This window comes from Lissotriton vulgaris, chromosome 9 (assembly GCF_964263255.1).
Source record: "Lissotriton vulgaris chromosome 9, aLisVul1.2, whole genome shotgun sequence".
NCBI lineage: Eukaryota > Metazoa > Chordata > Amphibia > Caudata > Salamandridae > Lissotriton > Lissotriton vulgaris.
The window spans coordinates 266606650-266627149 of record NC_141697.1 but is presented as its reverse complement, the minus strand read 5'-3'; positions in this window follow the sequence as shown (position 1 = coordinate 266627149).

Genomic DNA, 20500 nt, shown 5'->3' with positions numbered 1-20500 from the left:
AACCCTTCTAACAAAACAAACACCGGCCGGCGCCCGGCAGTACATACGTAAAGAGGCCATGTTGTGGAAGTGTTAGGTCTTATGCCCGTATTCAAGAGTAAATTAATCTATTTTAGAACTGACAGCATTATGAGTACGTATTTTAACTGCTCTTGGGCATTCCTCTCAATAAAGCCTGAAAATAATTTTACATTTCAAGTGCTCCGTTATCCTGCCTTTAATATTTCAAGAACAATTAAGCTAAATACTTAATCAAACTACGTAGATATTTCATGTGAATACATTCCTTGTCTTGTGCACATCAGTGAGTTCAATTACTTTAGCGGAAGTACAATTTGGTGCATACAGTGTGTCAATGTATTGCGCACTGCAATTACTCTCACAAACATGAACACATAACACACAGACACCCCCTCCAAAGTAATAACAGACAACATTTGAACACAGGCACACATGACACATCCGCAACCTCAGAAACATACGGCTGAAAAACGTTCCCAATGCCAAAAACTTGTAGCTCGGCCATTGCTGAGACCTATTGGCTTTGCCAATGTTTGTTTAATGTTCTTATTGCCATACTGGCATCTTGATTCATCACCTCTGATCCCACTTCCAAAGCTATAAACCCTTCTTATATAGCAGCTAAAACCGGGAGTCGTAGCACTGCCATTTCAATAATGGCACATGGTCAAGGAGATAAATAGATGCGTTCAGGATTACACAGTTTGATCAAGAGCAGAAGCCAAACCAGAACTCCACCTTACGTGCTTCACAAAACATTTATCTGAACCATTAACCCATATATGTTTTATGGATCTGCCCGTGCTACAAATTAAAATAGTATTGCTCATAGGCAGAGCAGGGATTGTGCAGTGATGCAAGGGAAAGGCCTGGGGCAGTCCACACATTTCTAACATGAGGCATTGGATAGGTTGTGTATATGTGGGTGACTGGTAGGTAGTGACGCCCAGCTCCGCCAAAATCCAAAAAGCTTTAGACTAACACATTTCAATGTGGTGATCCTCATCATGCACTGAAATTGAAAGTCACGCATTTATAGCGCCTCAGTGTCAAGCCAGAGCGTTATTAGTGCACTGTTAGAAACTGAAGGTTGCAGCGTGGTCCCGCGCTGCTTACACAGGCCTGGAGCAGCTGGCTCAGCTCGTGACTGGGCTGGCTTAGGCATGCTGAGAGCAGAGGCTACAATCTAACTATGTTTATTCACTTGCCCCCAACCTCAGCAGTCTATTCAGGGTTAAAAATATGGCCAATGGCTAATATTGAGAGACTCGCTCTCTTTATACATTGGCTGGGTGGCGCGGTGCGAGCGAGCTAAGTGGCAGACTCAAATTTGTAGTCACTCAGCCTGAATAATGTGGCAGTCTTTTGAGCCGTGGCCAGTCCAGTCCCAGTTTGGACCCCGAGGGGATTGGTTGTGTCTTACAGGCAGCATGGATCTGCAGCCCAGCAGCTGCGTGTCAGAACGCATGCCTTGGCGCGGCCGGTGAGGAGTCGTCGACTTGACTCCTGGAAGAATGCTGCTGCAGAAGACTTCGAAGACAGCAGCACCCAGGAGGGAGAAAGTGAGCGTACACCAGCAGCAGGTAAGGGAAACCACACCCCCACCTGGAAACTTAATCTCGCTGCACGTGGGCCAGTAGCTCCCTGAGTCATTTGGTCTTGCAAGTTAGGGATTATACACATGCCACCCTGCATGCACTCAGCAGGTAATGGACGCCACAGGCTGTGTAAGGGCCTTCACTAAGCACCTAACCACAAACAGCATGCTGCCCTGCCCGCGCTCACAGCTGATAAACGGCAGTGATCTTCAGCGCCACAGGAAATAAGGTACCCTGTGTGACACACATGCCTACACCTAGAATCTTTCATCCACACCCTCCAAAAACACCAGAGAAACCCCTACACTCGCCCCCTCTCCACCCAGTGTATCGCTTCCATACTTCCCTTCTGCACAGGACTGCCTGGGCACACCCCCTGCACACAAGGCTGCCGCAGGTGAGTGTGGCCTACTCATAAACAAGCTGGAAGCTGAGCCCTGGGGAGCAGTCACCAGTGGATACGGCCTCCCCAGGACCTCTGTTGGCACCTGCCCAGCGGGAGCAGTCACCAGTGGATACTGTTGGCACCTGCCCAGCGGAGTGAGTCCTGCCCCTAGCATCGACAACTTGATACCTGGTTATGGTAATGAGGGGCAGCAGTAATGGTGTCTGTCCAACTTTCAGTGCAGACAGTAGCTGTGTCACTTAAGAGCATGGTAACAAAAGAAGGGGCTTTTTAGTGGTAGATCAGTTATGGCGCCCGCCGTGTGTAACGTCAATCAGTCGCTCGAATACTTATTCTGACGGTGCCACAGAAAGGAGGAGAACCCACAACCTCCAATCGGGACCAAGATCCACAAACAAATGATACAATAGGGATCTGTGCACACGTCTTCCTATTGCAGTGTTAAATACTACATGCAAAGAACAACAAATACAATTAATAAGTGCAGAGGTAGTCTTGATTGATGTATTTCTTCAATTCAGGTTTATTCACAACGCTCAGCCAACACCTGTTTCGTCAGGGTACTTTGCCCACGACTTCATCAGGGCTCCGAACGGGCAATCTTTCCAAAACTTTTGCCAGATGGCTATGTGCTCTCCGCCGGTTCTAATTCCGTCCCGGCTGTTGGGTAATATGTGAAATAATGCTGAATGTAATCAGCAGTGCGTAAACTGGTCAGTACCAATTCATTAAGGAGCACAACACGTGTGTCCTCCTTCGCGGCAGCTCAAGTATTGCTGCCTTCCAGCGCGTCCGCGTGTGTATCCTCTGTTGGCGCCTGCCCAGCAGAGTGAGTCCTGCCCCTAGCATCGACAACTTGATACCTGGTTATGGTAATGAGGGGCAGCAGTAATGGTGTCTGTCCAACTTTCAGTGCAGACAGTAGCTGTGTCACTTAAGAGCATGGTGTTTGTAGTAGCTCTGTGACAGCTGTAGCCTACTGGTGTGATCTGGTGCTGGGGGTGGGGCAGATAGTGGCGCGCCGACCTGGGCTGACACCCCTCAGCTGCACTCCTCAGTAATCATTTTTACTAGGGTTGATGTAACCGTACTGTCTTTGAAATAAACGGGATCCTGGCTGGCTGTAATGTGTGCGCCTCACTCTCCTGAGACTTGCCAATGCCCGTGCTGCTGTCTGCGGTGTCTTGTGAGTACTAGGTTAGTGTCCGTCCAAATCTGGCGCTTTGCAGTAATTGTAAGATCTTCTTAGCGTATCTCTTTGCTGAAATGGGTGTAATTTCAGATATTTATATACTTCCCTCATCTTTATTGCTTAATTTTGCTTGCGAGAAAGTTTCACTCATACTTGTTGAAATTCCACTCATAATTACACTGAAATTATGAAAATGTCACACATAGCAATCTGAAACCTTGGCAGCTATGGACACCTTCCTCGTCCCATCAACAGGTTAACATTGCTTCTTCTTGGGTCGTGCTCGCAGGCCAGTGGGACAAAAAGTGCCTTGTGTCACCTCACCCGCGTGGGCATCTGGATAGGGATGTAGCAGTGGGATGAAATATTTTACACCAATGGTTTTGTACGTTCAAGTTCAAGTTTTTATTGTTATGATTTGGCTCTCATTGAGGGCCACATAAAATAACATACATATTAACATGACAAAACAAGCAAAGATTACATATGACTACAAAAGTAAGCACTAGAATATAGAAGAATAATGTACTCATCAACATCTCCCAACTCACATTAATATATGTCTAAAAATTCTTTAAAATAATTAAAAAGTCTGAAACAGAACATTTCGTTAGGGGGGGAATACAGAGCATTAAGAAACATTGTTATATTCAAAATTCCCAACTCAAGACAAATCGGTTTTATCCATTTTTTGCGCAGTAGTCGTAATATCGGGCAAATAAACAATACATGGTTGAGGTCTTGAGCAGCATAATTACATAAGTTGCATAAGGGAGACACACCATACCATTTTGCGAGGAGTGTATTAAGTGGAAGCAAATTATGGCGTAAGAGGAGCCATAACCTCCGAACGCCATGTGGGATATTCCACCTTAAGTATTGCTGTGCTTGTTTGGGTGTATAAGTTAGGACCAAAGCTTCCCTTTCTTTATACTTCTGTTGGTCCCTTATATCCATCTTATAACACAATTCCCAGGACCTACTTTTTAAGTTTAGCTTTAGTTCTAATGGGGAGAGCGAAAATAACATACTTTCATCGAGTTCTAATAAAGAAACAGCTTTTCTGAAGTTTTTTACCAGCTGCGAGAACTCATTGAAGTTACCTAAAAGCTCAATTTTTACTAGTTCACGTAGGGTTCCTGGTTTAGCTCTCGCCAGGGATGCTACCCACCTTACCAAAGCTGCCAGCCCTTGAGCCCAACAGCTTCGCAGACCAAATTCCAGTCTGCAAAGGGATGTGGAACAGGTTGAATTAAGAGAGGAAATTTTCCTCAATACCTTTCCCTCCATTTTTTGCATAAAATCCCATTGTTTTAAATCCACCAATTCCAATCCATAGAGGAGGGTGGGAGGGATCTTCGCGCGAAATACCTCTAAGCAGGACGAAAAATGCCTCTTCCCTGTAGCATTATAAAAGGATCGTAGACCCATTCCATGGGCCATAGCTTTTCTCGAATTATTTTCAATGTGAGGCTTCTCACTAAGATTGGAAGATATTATTTTACCCAGAAACGTATAAGAGTTGACTACCTCAAGTTTTTCTCCGCTTAATGACCAATTAAAGCTCCTAGATCTGCATTTCTTCTTACCGAAGATGCACATGATCTTGCTTTTAGAGCTATTAATTTTCATGTAGTGTTTATCCGCGAAGTCATTCAATGTATGAAGACGATTAGCAAGACCTTTTGGGGTCAAATCCAAAACTAATATGTCATCTGCATACATTAAAATAGATATGGCAGTCCCTCCTATAGTTGGGGGAAGACCCTCACATTCAGCAACTGTAGTTGGTAAATCGGCCATATACAGGGAAAACAGGGTGGGAGCCAATATACATCCCTGTTTTAAACCATTTCGGGAGGGAATTGCTTGAGTAAGTCCCCTCTCTCCGCCTTGTAACACTCTACACCAAGTATTACAGTGTAGGGACTTAACTAAGTCCAATAAATATCTCGGCATACCCAATAGCATCAATTTTCTCCACAGCATCGGACGATCAACCCTATCGAATGCTGCGGAGAAATCTATAAATGCTGCGTATATGCCCCCACCACGAACCCGCACATATTTGTCTACGATTACATGTAGCATAGTTAGGTTATCTAGAGTTCCGTGCTCTTTTCGAAACCCTGTCTGTTCCCTAGGGATAATATTATTTAAAAGTGCCCAGTCTGTTATTAAAATTAATACAAGTTTGGCAAAAATTTTTCCTATTGCGTCTAATAACGCAATTAGGCGATAGTTAGAGGGATTATCACGGTCTCCTTTTTTAAAAATTGGAATCAAGATGCTTCCCCGCCAAGACTCGGGTACTGATCGGTTTTTAAAGCACGCCTGGAACACTGGAAGAAGAATCCTGCTCCAAGTGGTTATGTCTTGCTTAATTATAGACATGGGCACTTCGTCCGGACCCATGGCCCCGGAAGAGCGCATGCTCTTAATTGCGGTAGCTATGGAATCCTCAGTGGGTAATTCCATTTGGTTAACAATATTACAGTCTGGAACCACAGCCTCATCCTCTGTCTCATTGGGTGCATATAGGGTGAGCACGAATTGGGTCCAGACTTCTTCAGAAATAACAGTCGGCGTGGATGATTTTACAACACCACATCCTTGTCTTATGATGGACCAGAAAGCTCTAGGGTTTTTACTCCTTGATGCTTCTCTAAGATTGATCCAAACCATATCCTCTTTGTCTCTTTTGATCTTGGCTCTCAATCTCACCCTCCTTCTCTTTAACAAGGCTAACTGTGTCCCAATCTCTCCTGATCTATTAAGATATTGCAACCTAACCAATTTATTAATCTCTTTATTTATCTTTAATAGAGGGCTAGGAATGAAATATTTCTTTCTGAACTTTCCTCGATTCCTGGCCATTTCAGTAACTTTTTGAATAAGCATTTCAAGGAACCTAAATTCCTGACCTTGCCAAGAGTCGAGTTCAGTTAAAGATTGGATAAGGATGTTTTGCACATCCTTATTATGACTGGAACCCCAGTAGCATCTCCCAGAATGGCAATTTATAGAGAAGCCTTTATTCTTTAGGGACCAGCGGTCAGATTCAGGGGGTATTAATGAGATAGTTAATTTAATAATTTTATGGTCACTCAGAGGAGTGTGGGAGATTACCAGGTCATTAAAGCGAGAGAACGTATCAAAATCAGTTATTGCGTAGTCCAAAATGGATTCACCACTAATAGAGCCATGTGTATAATTTGCTGGGGAATCAGAAGGCATTCTGCCATTTATAATAATTCCCTCCACAGCGCTGAGCTCCCCAAGAAGAATCTTACCCCTTTTATTCGTTTTTATTTTATTAGGGAAGAGAGCTTGGGGAATATTAAATACTTCTTCTTTTACCTTGTTTCTAAATATGTCTAGGGAAGTATTGGAGACTTTACAATTTAAATCCCCCACCAGTAATAGATATGGGGGATCATCCACCTCTAATAACTGCTTTATGTATGAGAACATACGCTTTAAAACTGGGGTAAAATTGTCTTCAGGGGGAATGTAGGCATTTAAAATTATAAACGAAGATCGTTGTACATTATTATCCAGGTTAGAAATAGTTATGGATTGGAATAGATTACTCTCATCCTTATAATGAGAAAATTGCCATTGTAATGTATTGGATAGCAAACAGGCAATTCCGCCTTTAGCATGGCCCCTTTTAGAAGGCGTTGCAGCGACTTCAAGGATAAAGTAATCATTCCCTCCATAGGGGAGAGTATCACACCATGTTTCTTGGATACAATACACATCTGCATTCAAGGAAAAAAGATAATCAAATTTCTCCGGACAATTAGAAAGGCCAGCAGCATTCCAAGAAACTATTTTTAAACACTGGTTAAAGATATGCAGATGGTCGTGGGTTTCTCGAGGAGGTGTTTGAGAGAACTCCCGGTAACCAATTCCACATCGAAGCGTCATCAACTAGAGGATTATCCGTGCACCCCGCTAAAGGAAAGACCTGAGAAACCATTCGTTTGCCTCTGGAGAGCCAAATCTTCAGGTCATTATTACAAACAGGAGAATCATCCTGTCCAGAAGACCATCTTGTATTTCTTTCAGAGAAAGAAAGACATGAGTTTTTATTAAGAAAAGGTAACACGTCAATACCTCTACGTTGGAAAGCTTCTGCATGTTGAAGAACCAGGTTAGTGATTATTTTTGAGTAAAACTTTACCCTTATTCGTTGGCCATTTGTAGATCTTATAGGTAATACTAAATCAATATCATTCGTTAGGACCAACTTTAAACTATCTATTTCTTTAAAGCAGCTAAGTAGCCAAGATCTATTCATTCTTAAATCAGAGTCTAGTAATGGTAGAAAATCCAAAGTCAACGTATCCACATGAGAAATGTTATCTTTTGACGACAGATGTATTACATTCCTAGCTACATCAGTCTGAGGCAAAAAAATAGGAGCTGTAGGATTGAATACTCTAGTTATAATTGGAGAATGTTTATCAGCCACACTTATAGGAAGGGGAACATGGACTTCAATTGCAGATCCAGAAACCACCCTATTCGAGGTTACCTCAACAGGAGCCTCAATTGCTGAATCTGTAACCCCCCTATTCGTAGATAAAATAAGTGGGGTGTCATTGGTATCATTTAAGATCCCATCCCCATCCATATTATCCGGAATATCAGGAGGTGGGCTATACCCTTTTCCTACAGAGGCGGGCTTTTCAGTTAATGAATGTTTTGGAAAGATAATTTGTCTAGGTCTTTTCTTTTTGTATCTACGTATAGGCTTCCCCTTTTTTCCTCTAGTTATCCTTTTGGTAACTCGAGGAGATCCCAAGAGAACTTCTGACTCCTTCTTTTCGTGCACAAAAATGGGAAAAAGATCTTGAACCCCCGTTTGGACTACTTCACCGACTTCCTCTTCCTGCTCAACTAGTGATGGTTCCATACTCAACGGCAGGGCAGGTGAGGTGCATTGATTAGGGGACTTATGGATCTCCGCCTCTAGAGGAAATCCCAAGGGGGCAATTCCCCTTCCTTCAGAAGGATAAGCGACCTCTTGATGTACAACAGGCGGGAGATTAGGGGGGGAGACAGAAGTCTTAAGTTCATTTTCAACATTTTTAGCATTTTGTGCCAACAGTGCCTGTAGAATTTCCGTAACTGAGGATAAAATACAATCAGAATTTACAGCAAATTTTCCCATTAGCAGTAATATGGAAGAAAGAATATGTTCAAGGGCTATCAGTGACTCAGAAATTGGTTTGTCATTTTTCGGGTAACTTGAAGATGTAAGGGGACAAATCCCTGATAGATTAAAGTGAGGAGATTGTTCATTACTTGGCGGAGACAAATTGTCAGTGGATTTAATGGAGGGGGTACTGCTATATAATAGCAGACCAGATGGTGTTTCTCCACAAGGTGTTTTGTTAACTACTGTGAGAGGTAGAGATTTCTTATCCACATATCTTCCGCAAAGTTCAAAATCAATACTAGTGGCTATAGAGACATCACCCTTATCTTCTTCCAAAACATCCTTCCCCCTGTGAACATCATGTAACAGATTTTGTAATATTAACAGGGAGTCACCAACAGCCGGATGTTCAGACTCAATTGGAGGATCTGCCCCACTAGTCTGACTTAGTGACCTTTTCATTTCCTCCATAGGGGCAACCTCACTATCTTCCTCCTTATTGGGACAGGGATTTAATAGCTGTAATGGATCATTATCAGCTTTCCTAAAAACTTCAAGCGATCCATTCAAGCTTTTCTCCCAGATTTGTGTTAATTGCGTCTGACCTTTCAAGATAGCATTGTTGTTTTGTTTTTTCCTAGCGAGGCTCGGACCGTGAACTGTCCCATGGTTATCCCTAACAACCTTCCCGGATCGTAATGTCTTAACTTCCATAATACTTAGAATTCTAAGAGAGCCAACAATAAAACCCCCAGACGTATAAAATCACAGTTTAAAAAAATATAAAACACACCAAAATGACAATGGGAGAAAGACTAACCGTACACCTTCTTTGTACCTATATTTCTACCAGCAATTTTGTAATAACATGTCATAAAATAACGCAGTCTATTATCATTGGTAAACGCCTGCGAGAGTCAAGGTACCGGGGCCCAGCCCGGCCTACCTCGGCCACTGAGGGCCACAGAGGGCCCGCCCTTTGCCCGGGCTTAGCTCCGCGCTTTGCTCCGCGCGCGTCCCGCTAGCGCGTCAGTGGTGGTGGGTAAGTACCGGGAGGGGCGGGAAGAGGGCCAGCTGCGGCGAGTTAAGCAACGCTGCGCCTGCTGGTCCTCGCAGTCCCGATAGATGCTGATCAATGGCAGGACCCCCTGCAGAAGAAGAAAATCCGGCGTGGTCAGAAGTGTGTACACCACGAGCGGCGCCCGCGGAGCGGGGGCCGCGAGGCGTTGGTGTAGAGGCAGCACAATTTCTGCAGAGATCCGGCAGAGCGCCAACAGCGTTTCCACTCGTAGTCAGGTAGGCAGAGCTATCACCAATGCAAAGTTTCACAGCCCGCAGTTATCTGATTCCAGCGGGAGGGGCGGGAAGAGGGCCAGCTGCGGCGAGTTAAGCAACGCTGCGCCTGCTGGTCCTCGCAGTCCCGATAGATGCTGATCAATGGCAGGACCCCCTGCAGAAGAAGAAAATCCGGCGTGGTCAGAAGTGTGTACACCACGAGCGGCGCCCGCGGAGCGGGGGCCGCGAGGCGTTGGTGTAGAGGCAGCACAATTTCTGCAGAGATCCGGCAGAGCGCCAACAGCGTTTCCACTCGTAGTCAGGTAGGCAGAGCTATCACCAATGCAAAGTTTCACAGCCCGCAGTTATCTGATTCCAGCGGGAGGGGCGGGAAGAGGGCCAGCTGCGGCGAGTTAAGCAACGCTGCGCCTGCTGGTCCTCGCAGTCCCGATAGATGCTGATCAATGGCAGGACCCCCTGCAGAAGAAGAAAATCCGGCGTGGTCAGAAGTGTGTACACCACGAGCGGCGCCCGCGGAGCGGGGGCCGCGAGGCGTTGGTGTAGAGGCAGCACAATTTCTGCAGAGATCCGGCAGAGCGCCAACAGCGTTTCCACTCGTAGTCAGGTAGGCAGAGCTATCACCAATGCAAAGTTTCACAGCCCGCAGTTATCTGATTCCAGCGGGAGGGGCGGGAAGAGGGCCAGCTGCGGCGAGTTAAGCAACGCTGCGCCTGCTGGTCCTCGCAGTCCCGATAGATGCTGATCAATGGCAGGACCCCCTGCAGAAGAAGAAAATCCGGCGTGGTCAGAAGTGTGTACACCACGAGCGGCGCCCGCGGAGCGGGGGCCGCGAGGCGTTGGTGTAGAGGCAGCACAATTTCTGCAGAGATCCTGCAGAGCGCCAACAGCGTTTCCACTCGTAGTCAGGTAGGCAGAGCTATCACCAATGGTTTTGTACGTATTTTAGAACTGAAGAGCAAATATAAGTTGTGCAAAATGTATACCTGTATCAGCCATTTCATAGGACTGAACGGCTTCCTCTTCAAGTCTCTAAAATAAATCTGTTGTCCAGAACTTAACCCATGTCCTTAAAATTCACACTTTGTGCAAGATTTTGATAGTCACTGTCCGGAATTTGACACCATACCGGACAGTCACTCTTTTCTTCTATGACTTACCGGTAAAACCTCCACTGTGAGGGCGAGAGTACTCACACCTTCACCAAGGCCGGATTCTCCCTGCATTAAGGGTCTGTGTAGTGGTTGGAACAGGGACGCTCCCAGCTGCTGCAGCGCTAGCCCCTCCCCGCAGCGGCCGCTGTAGGATATGACGCAAAAGTGTTCACACGTCTTGGTCTCCCTCCCAGGCACGTGCTGGCCCTCCTGAGAGTAATTGCCCGCCCGGAAGTTAAAGCTCAGAGCAAACCTGGGACCCGGCGCGAGGGAAACAGCAGCTGTCTGATCTGCGCCCTCTGAAAGCGCGAGGGGCTGTTCAATGGCTGTATGCTCGTCTTGGAAGATGAAACTATGTAGTTCAGAGCTCAGTAAACTCCCCCCAACCCGCGCCCCCAGGGACCCCTTGAAACTGCTACATTCAGAGGTAACAATCTGCCATCCATTAATGAGGAGACATTACTGAGACTTTAATGCAATGAGAAAGAGTCGCCCCAGGCTGCGGCACATCTCAAACAAACCAGGCCTCGATAGGCTGGTGTCCCCGGTGCCACAGAGAGGCTTGAGCGGCGCGTGCCACTACAAAAGCAACACGCTGTCACCACACAGACATGGCGCAACATGGGCCCAATCACCAGCAGCCATGGAGAGTAGCACCGCCTCCCAGTCAGTCAAACACCAGTTCATGGAAACAGAGGTATCCGGCTGTATGGCAGAATATAACTGACAAAAATATGTTTGGGGCATAAATATTATTTACAAAATATTGTTGGCAAAAATATCATTGCTTTGCAGGAAGATTTCTATGATTAACTCTGACGGGGAGATGTTTGTGTAAATATGTTGATTACAATATTTTTATCAGGCAATATTTAGTCCACAGTATTCTGGAACTAAACCCAGACACCAACACAAGGTGACACAGGGTTGTAGAAAATCTGCCTTTTCTCCATGGTCCTCCACAGATTTTCCACCTCTTTCTGGACCCTATTTTGCTGGGTATTGAACTCTGTACATTTTACCCCTGCTAAACATAATACAGTGCATGTGCTCTCCCTTTTAACATGGTTAAATGTTCCCTGACTGACATAATTAGGTTGCCTATAAGTTCCTAGTTGATGAAATACAACCAGGACCTGGAAGTTAAATGCTACTGGTGGATTGCATCAACGTGTGCTATCCGCATGGCTGGCCTGTAAAACATGGCTTCATGCCTATCATGTGTGACCTGAGTGGAGCAACATAAAATACTTCTGTCAAACCTGCAGAAAAATCCCTTTTTACTGATAGGAAATCCTCCTTGCAATATTAATAAGTCACCCTTAAGTACAACTTGTTTCCTACAAGGTAGGGTGACTGTTCCTGCAGTGTCTAGACCTCAAAATAAAGTTTCACTGGCAAGGCTATAGTTGGAACCAAGGAAATGTCAAAGTACAGATTATAAACTTTAATCTGTAACCATTGACAGGAAATGGTTAACATAGTCGTTCAAATACTATTTTCATATTTTCAATTCAATTAATTGCAGAAGTTAGATTTGCAATAGATATTTAGGAAAAGTAATTTTGAGAAAAATACCTTTTCCCTGCCTGAAGCACCTGGATGCTAATTTGCATCACCTTCCAGTAGATGTCCAGCAAGTGTGTGACCTTAATTAGGTGTGAAAACTGCTCTAGCAGAACAGCGATTTAGGCCTGGATATCATGACTGTGTGTGGGTCATTGGATCTCTATCACCCCTGGAAAGACAGTTGGGGTGTCAGGACCTTCCTTAAATTGAAAAGGACAGAGGTGAGACCTGCCTATTTAAAGTTTAGTGTAAGGAGATGATAGATTTGAAATGCTATTTCTGTGATGCCCAGAACTGAAATGCTCCCTTTGCTATGTCCAATCTCTATTCTGTGGTAAGTTAGCATTCATGGCGCCATCTTTATAGACGCAATCTTTTTCTGTGACCAAGATCGAGCTTTTGTCTCATGACGCTTGCCTCAGCAGAAAGTCCGCCCCTGCGCCTCCAGTCTGTACTTCCCAAGGTTAAAGCTTTGCTGCACTAATGAATGTACTATCTATTGTTGCATACCTTTGCTGTTAGTTAGACTTGTTCCCATGTCTTATAATGGTAGACACCGGCAGAGTTTCCTTGGGGTTGAGATAGTATGTACCAGGCCCTGTGCCATCTCCCAAACTTGTTTGCCTTCTTTGTTCGCCATGGCCTGAGCTGGAAAATTACAGTTTGGGCTCGACTTTAGAGGTGTTGGAAATGTATATTTTGTGTTACCATACGAACGGGAGTCAGTCCCCTTCGGCAGTCATCTAAGGAGACTGGTCAGACTGGACTCCGCTTTAGCGTATTACCAATAAACTAACTGGTTTGTATTCTCTACTGTCTGACCGACTCTTCATTTATTGGGACGGCATTGAGGTGGCCATGAGTGACCCGAGTGACCCTAATCGGACCACTTCCTTCCGAGAGACCTGAAAAAACTAAAGCCTTTGTCTCCAAGGCCAACACTAGTCAAGCTGGTTCCTGACCCAGTGGGAGAGAAGCTCAATAAATCAATCGGACATTTGTAGAGCACACTACTCACCCGCGAGGGTCTCAAGGCGCTAAGGGTGGGGAAGGGGGGAGCTGCTATTGCTCGAACAGCCAGGTCTTGAGAAGTCTCCTGAAGGTCAGCAGGTCCTGGGTCTCGCACAGATGGATGGGGAGGGTGTTCCCTGTCTTGCCTCCGAGGTGGTAGAAGGATCTGCTGCCGGTGGTCGTTCAGTGGATGCGTGGAACAGTGGCGAGGGCGAAGTCAGCGGAGCGAAGCTGGCAGTTGGGGGTGTAGAAGGTGAGTCCTTTGTTGAGGTATGCTGGTCCGGCGTCGTGGAGTGCTTTGTGAGCGTGGGTGAGGAGCTTGAAGGTGATCCTCTTGTTGACGGGGAGCCAGTGCATGTGCCTCAGGTGGTCAGTGATGTGGCTGTGGTGGGGATGTCGAGAATGAGGCGTGCAGAGGCGTTCTGTATGCGTTGAAGTCTTTTCTGTAATTTGGCTGTGATTCCCACATAGAGGGCGTTGCCCTAATCCAGCCTGCTTGTGACGAGGACCTGTGTGACAGTCCTTCGGTTCCAGTGGGGATCCATCTGTAGATCTTGCGAAGCATGCAGAGCGTGTTGAAGCAGGAGGGGGAGACGGCGTCGATTTGCTGGGTCATTGACAGTGCTGAGTCCAGGATGCATCCCAGGATGCGTGCTTGGTTGGTGGGTGTCGGCGCAGCTCCCAGCAAAGCTGGCCACCAGGAGTCGTCCCAGTCGAGGGGTGGAGCTGAGGATGAGGACCTCCATCTTGTCCGAGTTCAGTTTAAGGTGACTGTTCTTCATCCATTCGGCAACAGCCTTCATTCCTTCATGGAAGTTGGTTTTGGCGGTGGCGGGGTCCTTGGTGAGGGAGAGGATCAGCTTGGTGTCATTGGTGTATGAGACGATGTTGAGGTTGTGTGATCGGACGATGTTGGCGACTGGTATCATGTAGATGTTGAAGAGCTGGATTGGAGCGAACACAAGGGGCTGTTTATTTTCCAGGACTGGACACAAGAGCTCTGTAAAAGGAAGAAAGGCTTTCATGATTCTTGGATTTTAGGAATGAGAGGTACTGTGGGATTGTTTGTAGTGCAGCAAAAAGGAATTGCTAAAAAAGTGTGTAGGGGTGCTCCCAGGAATTCTTTTTCCCAATGATTGGAGAGTGTCCAAGAGCTACCCCACCCACTAATTAGTGCCAACCATAAATGTGGCACACAAAGGAACCATCCTCAGAACACTTTCTGAACATGTGGACGACCACAAGAGGATTGGAACTGCTATCTGTGACTTGAGAGGTGGCCTGAAGGACTGGACCAGCTCCCTCTTGTACCCAGGACAAAGATGTGTGTCCCAAGTGTCAGTTGGCTGACCTTCTGTGGGCATACAATAATGCAACAATATACAAAATGCCTTTTTCTGGAGGAGACCAGTTGATCAGTATCAACTGGATTTGGACTGGACTTTGCTGGTGGCCTCTGCAGGATTGCGTGATGGCCACTAAGAGCTGTGCCTTAGGTCCTGTGAATCTTAGAAGAGACCCAGAGGTGCTGTTCCACACAACCTAAATAGTTGGGACTTAAAAAGATTTTTTGACTTCCAAGACTTTCTGAGCCATTAGTAGGACCTCACGGCAAAGGTACCCCAATTCGATGCACCTTCTTCCGATACAGATTCAGGCTTAGCTTTTCCCCGCTGGAGAATTTTAAGCTCCATAAAAAAAGACTAAGCCAGAAAGTAAAATATTTGACCGGAATGATTCCACTTAGTGTATTTGGCATTTGGTTTAAAATTGGGCCTACATTGGGCCTACGTCCCAGTCTACTATAATTGGCTCCTAGTGCTTTTTGGCACTATTTTTACATAAATAATACATAATATCTCTGGTTTCCCTTATTGCATTTTTATCATTTTAGTGTCATTTTGTTTATCAAATTTTAGTTTTTTTAACCTAATTTGGTTTAGGGTTTTTATTGTTTGATGTTCTGCTTTTATAGCTGTTTTGGTATTGTCCTAAGTAAAGCCTTTCTGCTCTGAGCGACATCTAGGAGGAGGTTGGGTGCAGGTTAATTTATTGACCTTGATATGCTGCTAATTGCATATTGCACTTTAGAATTGCCAATTTGCACATATACTAATATAGAGACAATATTTAGCACTTTAAATTGCATATTTGCACATAATTAAAGGTCGTAGGATTGTTAAAATTTTTGCCAAAAACTTTGAATGGCCTAATGATTATGCACTATTGATACTGCTAAATGTTTCTATCATGAACGCTATTGTGTAAGATTGTTTTTATGATAGCTTAATTTAGTATTGTGTAAAATTTCTTTTTTTTATTTGTATGTTGCTATATGGTTGTATTTCTTTACAAACCGAATAAAGCATCTTTGAATTGAATTGACCTTGGGGTATTCCCTGACAAGTTAGTGTTGTTATTCCTTCAGGTGGGTAAGTGTCAATCTCAAATAATAATCCACTTTCTTACAGGGACCAAGTATAAGCACGAACAGTGAGTTGGGTAACACAACCCACATTCAGTCTGGTCCAGTAACATTGCCTTATACTGGTCCACATTTACTAACTCAAACTGAAACAGGGTAGCAGGCTTTCTTAAAGTTGTACACACACATGGAGTATCATACAGAAACATAGTCATCCAACCCAAAACGTGCTACAAGAGTTCCACGTATAGTCACACACTTCAACAAGGCTAAAGCAGCTGCATACAGATACCAATTCACACATAAGGGGTAACATGCTCCTATGTACGGACACCCCCACATGACACAGGATAAGAATGACCCAGGTGCAGTAACACACATGAAGATGGTGTGTATAAATTCAAGTTTGAATCACCCACCTGTCAGCATCTCCCTTCTCAGCTATTGATTACTGGACTTGAGTTTATACAAACCTCCTGGCATAAATCAAGGTAAACTACAGAGAGAATTAGCTAAAAATACACTCTGATCCGGTGTGAGAGAGAGAGAGACAAAGAGAGGGAGAGAGATAGCACAAGCGTGAGAGGTGGTGGCATTGCTCGAAGTGGTGCTGACCCATTATGTTGCGCCTTGCGGGGTATCAGGTGCCGCAGCTTCACTCCAATCATTGTAGGGGGCCACTGTAGCATATAACCCATAGCTGCCAACAGCTGTCAACAGCCTACCATCAACAAACAAAACCTGTGGCCGCCAACAGCCTGTCAGTAGCCCAAGCCAAGCCAGTCCACCCCAGTGCCTAGTGCCGGTGCACTGTTAGTTTGGAGATAAGAGATAGGAGGTAGGAAGCAGCTGGGCCAAAAACCGCAATGGCAGACACCTACCAACTTGAAGCAGCAGCTTCCCTTGGACCCACTGCTCACACACCAGCCCCCAGCAAACGGCAAGCAGGAGACACAGGCACACAATGGAGAGCAAGAGTACGGAAGTACAGAGGGCAATCAGTGGAGGTACAGAATCTGAGTAGGAGCTACGGGGGCGAGGACAGCAGTGGCTAGGCTTCGACTGGGCGTTGGTTGAGCCTGTGGAAGTGGCCTGAATAGGTTCAGATGCCGCTTGCAGACCGGGAGAGCTCACCCGCCTCGACCTGCCCAGATCCCCTGTTTGGAGGCATACAGATTATTGCTCACTTGACCCCCAGTTTGGCTTTTCACAATGCTCTCAGAGATTTAGCAAACTTGCCACCTGTCCAGGGGACCTCCTGCAAAACCTGCCACCTTCGCTCTTCCTCTAACCACCCCAATCCTCCTTACCAACACAATCTTCGTGGTAGACAACAGAGCATGCAACGCAGTGCGGGGCACATATCATGGAGAAAGGACCCTACGAGTCAGGCCAGCAACCCCCTCCTAGGGAACTATAATAACAACACAACGTGAACTGCGGAAGATATAGGTAGATCTTCCTAATCTCAGCATGAACAGAAGAAAGCCCACCACCTGGTCGAAATCAGCCTCCAAGGGGAAAGAAGGGAAAGTCTCCCTGATCCCTGAGGCCAATCGGAGCACTGCATTTGGGGCTCAGGTAATCTGAGCCCCAAAGATACCCCCAAAGGCCCCAACAGTGGGTCTCATCATGTACTTACTACAAGCACCACCCTCTAACTGTGTCATACCCCCTGTACCATCTGCACTCTGCACAAGTAACCTCGATGGAGAAGAGGGGGTCTCCTCTCTGGAAGTTTCACCTCCAGCAAGCCACCTGCCCCACATAATCAGTGTGTTTCAACTGGGAAACACAGGTCTCTTTCCTGCCCAAGGCCAGGCAGAGCCCCAGGAAATGAACCAACAAACCCCTGGCACCGTCACATTGTTTCAATCAACCATCAGGTTCTGTAGTGTCGAAAGCAGGACCAAACCTCCTTAAAAGACGTGCTGAATACTAAAAAGGTCCATAGACAGGCTCTAGTAGTTTCTGCCCAAATACATCTTCAACAATAACTTGCTCCCCAGACCTCTACTCAGGTTAGATCCCCTGAGCTACTCGCAGCCAGTTTGATTAGGAGAGGCGCACCTGATCTCAATCCAGATCTAGGGGATATCTCAGCATCCTTTTTACTCAACCTAGAGTCCAAAATTGAATAGAACATTGGACCTCACTCTGAAGCTTTTCAGAATGCCAGAATGAAGCCCCCCCAACACTCAAAACACAAACAGGACAGAAGACCCCCAGTTGACAACCATTAGCAAACACTCCATGGCAATCCTCCAAAACGGAGCTTCAAAAAGATTTTTCCAATCGATTGCACAGCTCCGAGTGGACCTGAGCACCAAGGTCGACCTCACTGAGGACAAAATCCGCAGCAGTCAAGCAGAGTGGTCATGCTCCTGTGCTGCTATTATTGTCAAATTTACAACTATCCCTGAAGTTTTAACCGAACTGGCAAGCAAAATCAAGGATAAAGCCGGAACTTTTGCAGTTAGCAGAACCACAGTCCACCTCAATCTTAGTTTGGTGGCCGAAAAAGTAGCCGGTCCACCTCACACCTCAGTAATAGATTTAACAGAAAGTCCCCAACCAAACCCAGGCATCCATGGCACATCATCTGTTGACAATCCTCCTTCTTGCTCAACGGAGTGAAGCACCTGCACCAGCACTCAGCCCACAGTTGAGGATACTACGGGTACTCCACCTAGTCCAACACAGCCAGGCATGCCACTCTCCAGAAGGGCCAAGTAAAAATAAAAGATACAGCACAAAAGGGCATCAAAGTCTAAAAGAGTGTTGTCCTTGTTAACCACTCAGAACCAGCCTCTTCTAGCATCAAATTGTTTCATCCAGCTGTATTCGATCTCTGCCTCAAAGCCAGATGCCAATACCTCAACAGCCACTGTGGCAAAGGAACTCAACACTAAAACTCTACCTCCCGTAGAGCCCACAACGGGCTCGGTCCGTGAGAGCATACTGGCTCACCGATAATAAAAGAGATGGACCCTAGTACTCAGGCTACCCTCACAGTGGAGTGCAGCCCAATAAACTTGTCTGTACCGATCCTCTGTTTGCCCAACATTCCACCTACCTCTGGTTTCATCGAAAATGTTATCCCCTCAGAGGAGGTCCTGGGCTCACCTTATCTAGTACTCTGCTGGCAAACATTGCCCAATCCTCTGAGTCAAGTCACCACAAGGTTGCCCACGAGGTAGTGTTAACCCCTAGATATCACATCAAAGGTCACCACGATATCTTAAACAGGGGTATCATACTCCGCCTACTGAAGCACATACCCTCTGTGGCCCATATCCGATCGGACGACCTCGTCTGGGTTAGGTTCTCGAGACTTCCCGGGGACACCCATGGTGAGTCAACTCTGATAGGGCTGTGCCAACAACCACTTCAGGCTGCCATGATCAAGGAAGCATCTCAGCTGGCAGTGTGGGGGATAGATATCAAATCCCCCTCAACCAGAAAAATAACCACATGTGCATAATGCCCCTTCGCTAAAGAAAGAAACTTACACCGTTCTAAGAGGAATGGATAACCACCTGGGCTATAATAATCCAGCTGAGCCCAAGCCTCTCAACGCCTTTAGAATAACTTGCACTCTCGACCAAAAGACTGTGCTTCCCTGCAATCTCATGGCCAATACAGATCTGGAATATCTGGCTCCACCAGTCAGCCACCCCTCATGACAGCACCCCATGCACTATCAACATCAAGACACAATGGAAACCTCAGCTCCCATTTAATAATCATGTACTGGAACATGATAGGGCTCAAGAAACTCATCGAGGCCAATTCAGCCTTTGGCTACCTTTACAATGGCGTCAGGCGACTTGGGCCACCGAAACAACAATGCTTACAGGATACTATGAATTTCACACCCCAGCTACAAAGCATAATATCTTCAGGCGGCCATCTGGTGGACTCTCCATCTTTATAAAACGGGCTTGAGAAATAGAGGCCATTGAAATACTCACCAATACGTCCGAGCTCCAAAGACTGCTCATCAATGGGCTAAAAAGCAAACACCAGCCCCTTCGACTGTTGGTAATTAACTCCTACGCCAACCCCATATCGCAACTGAAAAAACAGGCCCTAAACTCTCTCACACTCATAATCGAAGAACTATTAAACAAATATGTTTCCCACCTCGCAATAATGGTCGGGAATTTCCACAACAGGACACTGGGAAAGCCTCTTAAACATCCCAGGCCTTCCACAGAGCCTTTTGTACAGGCATAGTTTAGTCTCTGTGCAATCTGTTAAAGAAGTCCACGATCCACGATGGCTCCCTCTTCCAATATTCAGGAACATATCCACCATCGACTATATTTTCTTCAGCGACTCGCTGTCCCCCAAGCTCTGCAACTTCGAAGTAGACGACAGGGACGAGAGTGATCATACACCCCTGTGGACAGCTCTGCAACTAGCCTCCAAAGCCTTGCCACAACTACAGTCACTCAGGGAACATACTTGGGAAGAAGAATGCCATAAAGTCCTTCCCAGAATTAAATGGTCAGCAAATCTTGGCAGAAAACTCAGCATGGATTGCAATAAAAGAGGCAGCCCCCATACCACTCAGCTCATCTCATCCGCCGGGACACTGGTAGGACCTCATCCCTGAACTTCAACAGTCACTGGGGGGAGGCCCTGGGGTCCCCCCG